Source organism: Patagioenas fasciata, unplaced genomic scaffold (assembly GCF_037038585.1).
Source record: "Patagioenas fasciata isolate bPatFas1 unplaced genomic scaffold, bPatFas1.hap1 Unplaced_1, whole genome shotgun sequence".
NCBI lineage: Eukaryota > Metazoa > Chordata > Aves > Columbiformes > Columbidae > Patagioenas > Patagioenas fasciata.
In genome coordinates, this window is record NW_027288510.1 from 2,840,949 (window position 1) to 2,853,973 (window position 13,025).

A 13,025-nucleotide genomic window follows, 5' to 3' on the forward strand; every position below is an offset into this window, starting at 1 on the left:
AATTGCGTTTGCCAGCTATGCCTTTCTTTCCTTTTAGAGGTGCCACAGTGAGCAGATGACTTGTAAAAATTGTTACCATTTTAGCAAAATGTGTGTTTGCGGGGAGATCCAGATGTTGCTCTCAGCATCCCGCTGTCATTGTTTCGTCTGTACAGATAGTTTGACTTGAATGGTTGGTAGCAGTGTATTGTTCCCTTCCTAGCGCCATCTAGAAACTCAGGTCACCGCACTCATTCCTGGCTCTCCCAGTTTGATGTCTCCTCAGAACATGGCAGTGGGGTGGTGCCACAGATGGGTACACTTACCTGCTCGTTTTGCCCCTCTCAGGCTTGCCTGGTGCCCACCACCGAGACGGTCCGTGTGCGGTACTTCATGGACAGGCTCCTGGAGCGCCGGCGCCCCGTGATGCTGGTGGGCAACGCCGGCACGGGGAAGTCTGTGCTGGTGGGGGACAAGCTCTGCTCACTGGATACAGACGCCTATGTGGTGAAGAAGGTCCCGTTTAACTACTACACCACCTCTGCCATGCTGCAAGGTAAGACAATGGCTGAGATGTGGGACTTCTGCCTGGCAGGTCACCAAATTCCTGGGGTGTCCGTCGGGGTTTGGAGCTGGGTGTGCACTGTGGGCACTGCACTGGCACCCACTGACTCTTAAATCCCACTGTGAAACTCACTGGTCCGCAGACTCCTGGTTTTATGGAAAATGGCATTTCCCAACATGAGGGATTGAATTCTGAACACCACGACTCTGGTTCAGGGCTGTGCAAAGCACACACTTAAATCTGCTGCTGTTCTCTACAGCACACAGCTCGTACTTGACTTGAGGTGTGTCTTTAATACGCTTGAATTTAAGCCCGTGCTGAATAGAATGGGTTGCTTGGCTGGGATCTAAGCTGTCCTCAGAGTGCAATGATGGGAATTGCATCCCAGTTGTCAGTGAGGACAGTGCTAATGGGGATGTGCAGGTGCTGCTGGTTCCTGGGCTGTCCCCCGCATCCTGATGCAGCCCCGTGTGCTCCCACGGAGCGGGTGCCACATCCCACCGCCCCAGGGGACACGGCTGCTGACCCTGGGAGGCTCTGACCTGGGGAAGCCCATGAGAATATCTTTGATGAGGATTTTGGCACATCAGTGAAAGATGAAGTTTGAGACCAGGATAAGGTCAGTTCTGCTGTGTAGTCTTTTCACAGATGAAGAGAAAGAGGGAATTGTTGAAAAGTGACTCATTTTGGAATGGTATTTTCACTTTCAGTTGACCTAAAGAGAGAGGATAATTTTCTACATGTATTTATTAATCAGGAATGAAACAACCTTGCTTGTTTTGAGTTGAACAACAGCTGTGGGTCACTGTAAACCAAAATAACTTCCTTTATGGAGTTTGGTCTGACCCAAGTGTCCTGAAATCCCTTTACTCCCTCTACAGGACCAGCACCAGTGAGACCAAGGTTTTAACCTTCACCATGTGGGTTTTTCCTGGCCAGGTGGCCCTGGGGCGAACACGCTCACGGCCATGAGCATCACAGCCCCTGTCTGTGCTCTGCTGGGCTCCCGACACTGCAGATGTTTTAAGGAAGGTGTCAGAGTTTAAAGTTGCCCTGTGGGACTGATCCACTCGCAGAGGTGACAGCACAGGCTCAGCCCACGCTGTGTCACCTGGGGCTGTGTCGTGGAGTCACGGCAGCTTTCTGGGGCAGGTCTGAAGGGTTTTGGGTCTTGCTAGTGTGTGATGGCTGCAGTCTCCCTCCTCCCTCCCAGGTGCCCCTTTGCTTTTTTCCCTGTGTTGGGGTCTCTGCAAAATGCCCTTGAGCTGCTAAATGGGCTGAGCTGTCTGGCTGTCTGTCTGTCTGTCTGTCTGTCTGTCTCTCTGTCCAGCTGCCTGGGTGGGGGACAAAGATGCTGAGGGACCTAGAGATTCTTTCTTATGGGGAGAGACTGAGAGCTCTGGGGCTGTTGAGCTGGAGAAGAGAAGCTGAGAGGGATCTGATCAATGGGATCAATATCTCAGGGTGGCTGTCAGAGGATGGACCAGAGTCTGTTCAGTGGTGCCCAACGCCAGGGTGAGGGACAGCGGGCACAGACTGAAACACAGGAGGCTCCATCTGAACATGAGCAGAAACTTGTTTGCTGGGAGGTGCCAGAGCCTGGCCCAGGCTGCCCAGAGCGGGTGTGGAGTCTCCTTCTGTGAGACATTGAAACCCGCCTGGACCCACCTGTGTGATCTGCTCTGGGACCCTGCGTGAGCAGGGCTTGGACTGGGGGATCTGCAGAGGTCCCTTCAGCCCAACCAGCCTGGGATCCTGTGATTCTGTGAATGTGCAGCCGTTTGTCTCCAGCTGATGGGCGAGTGTGTGCAGGTGTTATTTGTACAGGCAGACCTGGCACCGTGTCCCTGGTCATGAGCTGTGGGCTGAGTCAGTGATTTTCTTCCCCTGCACAGAGGAGCAAGTTGTCTTGTGTGTGGATGAAGATGTGGTGGTGAGATTTGCATTGAGAAGCATGATTTATACTGCTTGGCCTGGATCCCTGCTGCTCATTTTTTAGAGTTAATTTGTCCCTTTTTGTGTAGTTTGTCACTTGGCTGCTTTATTCTTTTCCCCAGCAGGCACATCTTTAAATTTGTAAAACATGGGCACAAAGTAATTTTGGATTTTTTCTTACTTAAAAAAGATCCTAACCTGAGTTCCAGTAGTTCCTTAGACAAGGTGCCTGTTGCTGCAGAGATGTATAAGATGCAGCCCTTAGGGGAAGCGGAGTTGTTGTTCAACCCATCCCTGCATCCTGTGGCTTCCAGAAGCGCCATGTGCACAGGGGTTAAAAGGAGCCCAACACTCTCTCTGCCTGAACCTGGGGCCAGTTTGGGGATTTTCTGTAGTTTATTGTGACTAAATACCACATTCTGTGGCATTTGCCCTGGGCCTCGCTCTGCTTCGTGCCCTCTTGGGCCTCTGCCCCTCCATCAGATGTAGCCCTGACTTCTGTCATTCAGAGAAATTGCAATAAATCTTGTGGTTTTTTTTGTTTGGGTTCTTTTTTTCCCTCTCCCTTGCTCACCAACCAGAAGGTACGAGGTGTCCAGACTGTTTCTTTGAGGTGCTGGTTTGAGTATGTGTCAGGATCTCACACAGACACACCGCCCCTTATTATTATTGTGAGATACGGCTTTGAATTAAAATACCACTTCCACGAACATGTCACTTGATCCCCAGTAATTGCATTTCAGTGTGATGAATCTCTTGCGTACTTGTTTAACCTCAAAAAGGGCTGATTTTATATGTTAATTAGGGACTAATTAAATTTAAATTAAATGCTTATTTGAAACACTTAATTTAACTTGCTACCAGAAATTTCAAATATTGTGGTTTTATTGAACGGGGAGAGAGGCTCCGCTGAGGAAAGATTCATCATTTTTCGTAGCACAATCCATTCCTTTGTGCAGCAGCTGTCTGTGACAAGAAATCAGCTGCGTTTTGAGTGGTGAGCAAGGCGAGCTGTCTGCAGTGCACCCAAGCAGGAAAACCCAGCGTTTTGAAAGGTCTGTGATCTGAAACAAACCAACGGAATATAAATCTTCCTTAACAACTTTTGCACGTGATAATAAATGGCTTAAAAAAACTCCCAGTCCCGTTTACATTTGCCAGTCTTCCCTAATTACAAAGAATTGCTACTTACCGTGTGCTGCTTTATAGCACCTTATAGGTCTGTTGCCAACCCAAAACTGCTAATGAAACAAATTCTTCGAGTAAGCACAGGGCAGAAAACCCACCCGGGGTCTGGGCAGAGGAGCGTTGCTTCCGTTTGCTTTTCCACTTACTGAGACAGTAAAGGTTGCCTGGGCTGCAATCAGAGGAATCAATAACCTATAGAACATGATGTGCAGCGACGTGGGGTGATTTTTATTAAATATCAGCCCAGGATTATAAATATTCCCCACGTTTTATGAGCTAGAGCAACATATGACCCCAGCCTTCTGCTAAAACAAATTAAAGTCTTCCAAGGCTTTGAAATGCGAAACTGTTCTCTCCGTGCTTTCCTTTGCGTGTGCGTGACCCTACTTGAAACTAGGTGGTAATTTGACAGCTCGTGTTGGAATTAAGTCTTGTCACATTATCTGGAGGGTTGGGTAACGCTGGTGAGAAGATCAGGGAACTTATGATTATTTGATGCATTTAAATAAAAGTGTCATGTTGGTTGTTCTGAAGATGTCCAGGAATTTGGCCCTGAGATCGCCTATTTTTGTCTAACAGGGTAAAAGATGCATATATTCACAAAACCAGCAGCTTTGCTCGTGGGCTTCTGTGCCCACAGCATCCATCTCCCTTTCTCCATCGCAGCGCCCAGTGCCTGCTGCCCTGGCCACGCTGCAGTTGCCGCATCGCCGGGGCAGGCAGCAGGGGATGCTCACTGCTCTGGCACAGCCACCTCTGCAAGCAAGATTTCGTTTAAAAAATTATGCAGAAGAGATTCAAAAGGCTTTATCTTGCATGAAAAGCTCTTGTTTGCTCTGAGGTAGACATGTTTTGTAGCAGACGAAGTTTGTTGTATTTTTGTTTGGAAGGAAGAGTTGAGAGCTTTCTGATTTAAGTCAAACCAAAGTGCTGACCAAGGGTCCCTGCAGGGCTCCCAGCTGCACTGTAGAATCATAGAATCAGTTTGGTTGGAAGAGACCTTCAGGATCATCGAGTCCAACCGTAACCCAGCTCTAGCACTCTAGTCCCTGAGAACCTCATCTCCACGTCTGTCCAACCCTCCAGGGCTGGTGACTCCAGCACTGCCCTGGGCAGCCTGTTCCAATGCCCCACAGCCCTTTGGGGAAGAAATTGTTCCCCAGATCCAGCCTCAGCCTCCCCTGGCGCAACTTGAGACCATTTCCTCTGCTCCTGGCGCTTGTTCCTGGGGAGCAGAGCCCGACCCCCCCTGGCTCCAAGCTCCTTTCAGGCAGTTCAGAGATCAGAAGGTCTCCCCTCAGCTCCTGTTCTCCAGCTGAACCCCCCAGGCCCCTCAGCTGCTCCTCATACAGCTGCAGCTGGGGGACATCTCAGCTCCTTGAGGGGCCGCTGTAGCTACACACAGCACAGCATTGAGCTGGGCTGAGAAATCATTTTTATTTTGCAGCAGTTGCTCTCCCAGTAGATGAGCTTTGCACCTCTGCCTCCCTACAGGTATGCTTGAGAAACCTCTGGAGAAAAAGGCTGGTAGGAATTATGGCCCTCCAGGTACCAAGAAGCTCGTGTACTTCATTGATGATCTCAACATGCCCGAGGTGGACGCTTACGGGACAGTGCAGCCCCATACGCTGATCCGGCAGCACCTGGACTACGGCCACTGGTAGGAGCCTGCTTGGGCTTGGTTGTCGGAGACCTTTTTGTTCAGCTCCAGTGCTGGGGAGTGGGTTTGAGAGAATCTCAAAGCGTGGGTCCCTCTTCCCATTGCATACTGCTGGGCTAGAGCTGGTTGGGAGGCTCTGGGTGAACTGAGAGTTGAGCACCCTCAGGGCTTCCCCTGTCCCCAGCAAACAAATTCACTTAGAATCACAAAACGTCCTGAGCTGGAAGGGACCCGCAAGGATCATCGAGTCCAGCTCCTGTCCCTGCACAGGACAACCCCACAGTTCACACCGTGTGTCCGAGGACGTTGTCCATCGCTTCTTTAATACCGCTTGATTGCTTACTCATAGCTGGGTTGAGAGGAGCTTTGCTCTGCTCTTGCTGTGGCTTGTGACTGTGGTCCCAGTGCAAAGCCTGCGAGGGGAGCGCGATGCTCGGCCTTGCTGCCCCGCGACGCTGAGAGCAGAGGCGGCTGTGGATTTGGCCTCAGCTGGGGTGAACCCCCCTGCTGTGAGCACCTAACGTTGTCTTCTGTCAGGCAGCAGCAAACAACCATTATCTAGGCAGAGGTGATTTGAAGGAAAAGCAGTGACTGTTTTGGAAGGAGATTGGTGTGTTTTACACTTTAGCCAGCAGCTCTGTGTGGGACATGAATATTTGCATCTCTCCACAGGGAATACAGGGCAGGGACGCATTGCAATTTCCACTCTCCTCAGCTGTGTGCATGCCTGAGCTCTGCCAAAAGCTTCCGAGGAACAGAGACAGTGGAGCGGAGGCAGAAATCTTGGGCTGTGGGTGTCAGGGAAGTCAGGCAGATAGAGGGTGAGGGAGCTGCGAGGGAGCGTTGGAGGCACAAGGGGCTGCAGCGAGGAGTAGGGGGATGCAGTGAGGCGCAGAGGGATGCAACGAGGTGTGGGGGATGGAGTGAGGCATGGGGGATGCAGCGAGGTGCGGTGGGATGCAGCAATGTACAGGGGATGCAGCGAGGTGCGGTGGGATGCAGCAACGTACAGGGGATGCAGCGAGGTGCGGTGGGATGCAGCAACGTACAGGGGATGCAGCGAGGTGCGGTGGGATGCAGCAACGTACAGGGGATGCAGCGAGGTGCGGGCGGATGCAGCAACGTACAGGGGATGCAGCGAGGTGCGGTGGGATGCAGCAACGTACAGGGGATGCAGCGAGGTGCGGTGGGATGCAGCAACGTACAGGGGATGCAGCGAGGTGCGGTGGGATGCAGCAACGTACAGGGGATGCAGCGAGGTGCGGTGGGATGCAGCAACGTACAGGGGATGCAGCGAGGTGCGGGCGGATGCAGCAACGTACAGGGGATGCAGCGAGGTGCGGGCGGATGCAGCAACGTACAGGGGATGCAGCGAGGTGCGGGCGGATGCAGCAACGTACAGGGGATGCAGCGAGGTGCGGGGGGATGCAGCAACGTACAGGGGATGCAGCGAGGTGCGGGGGGATGCAGCAACGTACAGGGGATGCAGCGAGGTGCGGGGGGATGCAGCAACGTACAGGGGATGCAGCGAGGTGCGGTGGGATGCAGCAACGTACAGGGGATGCAGCGAGGTGCGGGCGGATGCAGCAACGTACAGGGGATGCAGCGAGGTGCGGGGGGATGCAGCAACGTACAGGGGATGCAGCGAGGTGCGGGCGGATGCAGCAACGTGCAGGGGATGCAGCGAGGTGCGGGCGGATGCAGCATGCCATGGGTCCCCTCCCAGACACATCGAGGCCTTCTGCCCATGTGCTCAGCAGTGCCCACTGGGCACTGTATTGCATGCAGGAAGTTATCATCTCACCAATATAATAGGCTCAGGTAGGATCTCTCAGCACAGCATATTTTATTAACGATTTTGCAAGGTCGGGTGTTCCACCTAAAGGTAGGCACACAAAACAGGGCAAAAAGCCACTGCTTATATCCACCCCTAATCCCAACTGCAAATTCCCTCCCCAGTTCCCCGTTGGTTGGGTACGGCAGGGTTTACAGACTACCTGACACTTCCTAGCTGCCAAGGCTCAGTTTACCTGTCTCACGACTCCATTCTAATAACCCTTCCCATTATTTCTTTATTTTCATTGAAGGTGTGTTTTCTTGACTGTCTGAATTTTAACCACTGGAATGGTTTTCAATTCCTCCACACCCGCTCTGGGCAGCCTGGGCCAGGCTCTGGCACCTCCCAGCAAACAAGTTTCTGCTCATGTTCAGATGGAGCCTCCTGTGTTTCAGTCTGTGCCCGTTGCCCCTCACCCTGGTGCTGGGCACCACTGAACAGAGTCTGGTCCATCCTCTGACACCCACCCTGAGATATTGATCCATTGATCAGATCCCTCTCAGCTTCTCTTCTCCAGCTCAACAGCCCCAGCTCTCTCAGTTTCTTGTCACAAGAAAGGTGCTCCAGATCCCTTAGCATCTCTGTAGCCACCGCTGGACTCTCTCCAGTAATTCCTTGTCCTTCTTAAACCAGGGAGCCCAGGACTCCCTGTCCTCCCCCGGCAGCAGCAGCCTGCTGACCCTTGTCATGTCCCACCTGGCGCTATGGTTGGGGGAAGTGTGACTGAGATTTGTCAGTCCCCTGGGTTGGAAAAAAGTACATACAATCCTGAAGGTCCACAAACAAAAGACCTTTATTTTTTGTAGCTTGGTCCAATTGGCAAATGACTCAGTGGCAGAAGGATTTATGTTACTTAAGCTCAATCGATAAACAGTTTAGCAGCGAAAAGATTCACATGAAAGAGTTTTGTGGCACAAGTGGGGCTCTAAACCTTATGTTACTGTATTACTCACAAAAAGGAAGGCAAAGAAATAGGAATATAGGAAGGAAAGAGAGAGGAAGAAAAGAAGGGGAAAGGAAGGGGGAAGGAAATGGGAAGGGAAGGAAAAGGAAAGGGAAAGGAAAGGTCTCACCACCCTTAGGGCTCCGTGGTGTGTTTGAGGGGTTTGTAGTCTCAGGTCCAGTTCCTATGCAGGAATGCTTGGGTCTGTAGTCAGGGTTCAGCACCCTGTGGTGTGTGGTTCGGTTCCCGTGGTCAGCCCGGTGGGTGGAAGGGTCCCCAGGGTGGCACCCTGCCCGTGCTGGCACAGCTTTTATAGGGTTTATAGCCCTCGGGATCACCTGGGCTTTTGTGCAGGCGTCACTGGGGGTGATTGTGGAAGATGGGGGAGGCCCGGAGGGTCTCTCAGCCTGGGCCTTGACACCGTGTCGGGCCTGTCAGCGCACAGGCTGCGTGTCCTTCAACACAGCACTGCCTGTGTCACCCAGCCTTTGTCTGTGGCTGTCACCTCGGCCTTGACATGTAAATCACCATTCACCTGCTCACGATGGCCCGTCTCCCATGACTGGGTGTTGCAGGGCTGGGTTTGCCAGAGTGTTTGAGAGTCACCCTTGTAGTCTCTCACACCCTGTCCCGGGTTGGGATCAAACCAGAGACACTCCTGCTGTTTTCTGCCATTTCCATGCAAGTGAAGAGTATGGCCCAGGGGCTTTGCTCAGTGCTTATTACTGATAGAAATATTAGCTACAGGTTGTTGAAGCTGAAGGATTTCCACCAGGAGCAGGACTCGCATGTGCCAGGCCGTGTACAGATAGGCCGGCAACCTGGGCCTGGGCCTCATCTTGGCAAGACGCAGAATTTGACCCCCTGAAGACAAGCGGCCTCTGGCAGCCCAGGGACACGTACTGAGAGAGGCAGTGGCCGTGGTCACTGTGCTGCTGCTTGTGTTTTGCCCGAAGGTACGACCGGACCAAGCTGTCGCTGAAGGAGATCACGAACGTGCAGTATGTGTCGTGCGTGAACCCGACGGCGGGGAGCTTCACCATCAACCCTCGGCTGCAGGTAAAGCCCTGCACAACGGCAGGTGCATCGCTGGGTTTATTTTGGGGTGGATCATTTAAACGTGAGGTTAGAGGACAACCACTGGCAGATCCTGCTGTTGTTTTATCAGTACAAATGGCACGAATCTGTCGAGTGACTGTGATTCCTAATAGTGAAGCACCGAACTGGGTCCCTTATTCCCTTGTTTGTTTTTCCTCGCATTCTGCAGCTCCGTCAGAGGAGGAAGTCAAAAGTTGCCAGCCAGCTTAACACCTACTTTCAGGACAACCTTCTGGTCCATACAGGCAGATTTTGCCTTCATTTAGCTCGTATTTAGCTCTGAAGCATGGTGCATTAACGCCGCCTGCTTTCCAGAATTGTCTGCTGCAGCTGTCAGTAAAAAGAGGTGTGGGGGAGAAACCCAAACGAAGAAAACAGACAAAACTAAAAAAAAACCCAAGCCACACCAAAACACAACAACAACAAAAACCCCAACAAACCCCAAACCAAGCAACCAAACAAAACCAACAAAACAAAGAACACCAAAACCAACCAACCAACCAAATCCCCCCAAAAACCTAACCGAACAAAAAAACCCCAAGCCAAACAAAAAGCAGTTCAAGCGCTGCTGATAACAGAAGATTTGGGAAGAGATCTTAAACATTAGACTTTGATTTTTGGGAGCTGCCAACCGATGGAGGGACTGGGTAGCAGTGAGCAAAATTCATTTCATCATGGAGAAACCTAATGACCAGAGTCAGCTTGGACCCTGGCTCCTCTTCAGCAAGGTGTGGAGTTAAAATGAAGTGTCCCATGGGCAACTTTGCAAGTTCCAAATTAGTAAAGAGGTCCTCTGGGAGATGGCACCTTCCAGGGGCTGCTCTTAATAGAGACAGTGACTGGGCTTTGTCAGAGGTCGGTGGGACCTTCAGAGCCCTTTGGCTCTTCAGTGGACTGCACTTCCAGTGCAGCATTGGTGAGATGCAGTTGAAAATCCCTGGTTTAGTGAGCAGAGTGATGTCACTTCCCACCTGAGCTCTGCTGGCAAACTGGGAGAGGGAAATAACCTTGTTCAGGTGGACTGCAAATCAGAGAATCATAGAACAACCCAGGTTGGAAGGGACCTCAAAAGATCATCTGGTCCAGCATTTCATGGGAAAGGGAGCCTAGATGAGATTATCACAGCAAATCCCCAAGGGCATTTTGCTTGAAAGGTGTTTTTCTACCTCTCTGACCTTTCCATGCCTTCCTTTCTCTCCCTCAGCGTCACTTCTGTGTCTTCGCGCTGTCCATCCCTGGGCAGGATGCCTTGTCCAGGATCTATAGCACCATTTTAACGCAGCACCTGACAAGTGGAAATTTCTCGGGGGCTGTGCAAAAATCAGCTCAGCAGCTGATTGCCCTTGCCCTGGGACTGCACCAGAAAGTAGCCGCTACATTCCTTCCAACAGCCATCAAGTTCCACTACATTTTCAACTTGAGAGACTTCTCCAATATCTTCCAAGTAAGTGCAGTTGCTGTCCTGTGGGACTTGAAGCTTGTCCCGATGCTACAAGAGGCTGCGGAGCTGTGTTCCTCTAGCTCTGGTGGGCAGAATGCAGTCTCCTACCTAAAAATGACACAGCACATGTGTGCCCTGAGTAAAGTGGGTGACCTTAGGCCGTTCCTTAATTCCTTGTTAGTTTTGGATGGATTCCAGAACCATTGCCCATGGCTTTGAGAAGCTTAGTTACTTTCCAGCCTCTTGTGGTCAGCGGGGAGGGATGAGTAGTTCCAGATGGATGTGCAGGTTTGGGGTGGGTTGAAACGCCCTCTGGCTGTAGAAGGGACCAGCTGAAGGGAGCTTTGGGCTTCCGACTTCAGCACTTAAATGACTGATGGTGAGTGCGATGGAGCTGCGCTCATCTTTGGGAGCCTCAGTTCCACACGTGTAAATGTGGGGATTAATGGCACTGTTCCACCACACAGGCAAATTATTTTATTGTACTGAAGCAGGTGGTGGATAGTTAGTGGGTTACTGGCCCTGAAGTTAGATCCAGCTTAGCTTGTTGGCCTGTACTGGCATGTCCTCTTAGCTTCTTGATGGTCAGATGCTCAGTATGTGCATGAAGGGTGGCATTTAAAAAGGTGATAATTGAATCAAACCCAGCTTTGACTTAATTGCTAAAACTGAATTTCCACCAGAGCCAGTTCTGTACCAAGGGGAAGTTGTTCAGATTTAGAAATATTTTCTTCCAACAACGGAGAGACTTTTTTTTCCCCTGAAATCTCATACTTTGAAGCAGTAGATATTACTGCTCAAAGAGCCTTTCAGAGTTTAAGGCTGATTAGTAAAATTTGAGAAGGTTCTCAGCAGCCAAATCGAGAGGTTTGGAACACCATAAACTCTTGTAGAACCCCGGTTTGTAACTTGTTGCTGTCCTTCTTAACACCTGTTCTCCTAAGTACGTACTGAAAGTTTGGTGCCTTGTGGTCTGGTCCATCACACAAGCACTGAAGTAATGACGTAGTGGGAAATGCAAAAACAGGGCCTTGAAAAAGTTAATAACTCTTTTGTGCCAAGAAAGAATCAGACCTGTCACTTATGCTCAGCTAAACATCAGCAGCTTTTGATGTTAGATGTGGGTCGTGTTAACTCCTGACTTCTAGTTAATCTGTGCTTTGAAAGGCAGAGAGAGAAAAGCAGCATTTCCATGGGAAGCTTTAATTTTAACTGTAACCTGCTTGAAAGGTGCTCAGGTTGTGGGATATTAGGAAATGTCCTGCCAGGTCTGGATGCTGGGGCAGGAGCAGCGACTGAGCTCAGGTGTTGTTTTGTTTATCACGTGGCTTCAGGAGTGGGGGAGTCTGGCTCCTGGGCTTCATAATGTTTATTTAAATAGTGGTCCAATTTTTCTTGAAATCCTTCCTTACCTTTTGGATTCATTCTTGATTATTCCTTCACATTAAATATTCTTGAGTTTTTGAGATCTCCTGATATCCTGTTTGTCCCTACGGGAACACAATTTTCTTCCTGAAATTGAGTGTGAAAGAAGCTCTGGACTCCGGGAATGCATTTCCATGTGTTACTTTCATTCAATCTTCATAAACTCATAATTTAGCTCACACTCTCTTGTCCAAACCCTTCTTGTGCAGTGCTGGCTTCAAAGTCAGGTCAGGCTGATCAGCCAAGTTTTGAATGTTTCCATGACTGGAGTTCCCATAACCTCTCCGACCCTTGTCACACCACTAAACCCACTCCACGGTGAAGCTGATATATTTTTATTTCAGTTGGAATTTCCCTTCCTGCAGTTTGTTACCTCTTGTCCTTTTGCTATACACCTCCAAAAAAAATTGGCTCAGTCTTCTCTATAACTCCCTATTAGGTAGTTGTAGACAGAGTCAAAGAATCACAGAACAGTTTGGGTTGGAGGGACCTTCCCAGCTCCCCCAGTGCCACCCCTACCATGAGCAGGGACATCTTCACCAGCTCAGGTTGCTCAGAGCCCCATCCAGCCTGGCCTGGGATGTCTCCAGGGATAGAAACAGAATTAAAATTCCCCTTCACCTTTTCCCCGAGCTGTAACAAACCGATTTCTCTCAGCCTTTCCTTGCATGTCCTGTCCTCCACCATTTTATGACCTTGGTGGCCTCCGTTGAACTCGTTCCAGTATGTCAATGTCTTTCTTGTCCTGGGGGCCCCAAAAGTGGATTGAACCTCACACAGCTTTTGTCTGCCTGTCAAGGTCCTTCCCTTTGCGTTCTGCGTGGTCAGTGCCAGCTGCAGCCCTGCTGGGAGAGCACTGCTGGCTCCCGCATGGAGACACCCACTGCCCCGGTACCAGCCCCTGCGGAACACTGGAGCTCCAGTGAGACCTCGGAGCCTGCTGGGCCAGCCAGT

The 13,025-nt window shown here is 50.8% G+C and overlaps 1 pseudogene; it reads left to right on the forward strand.

The window, feature by feature from the left end:
- The window catches only part of LOC139826691 (dynein axonemal heavy chain 9-like), a 115,704-nt pseudogene that overhangs the window by 65,867 nt on the left and 36,812 nt on the right, over positions 1 to 13,025 (forward strand).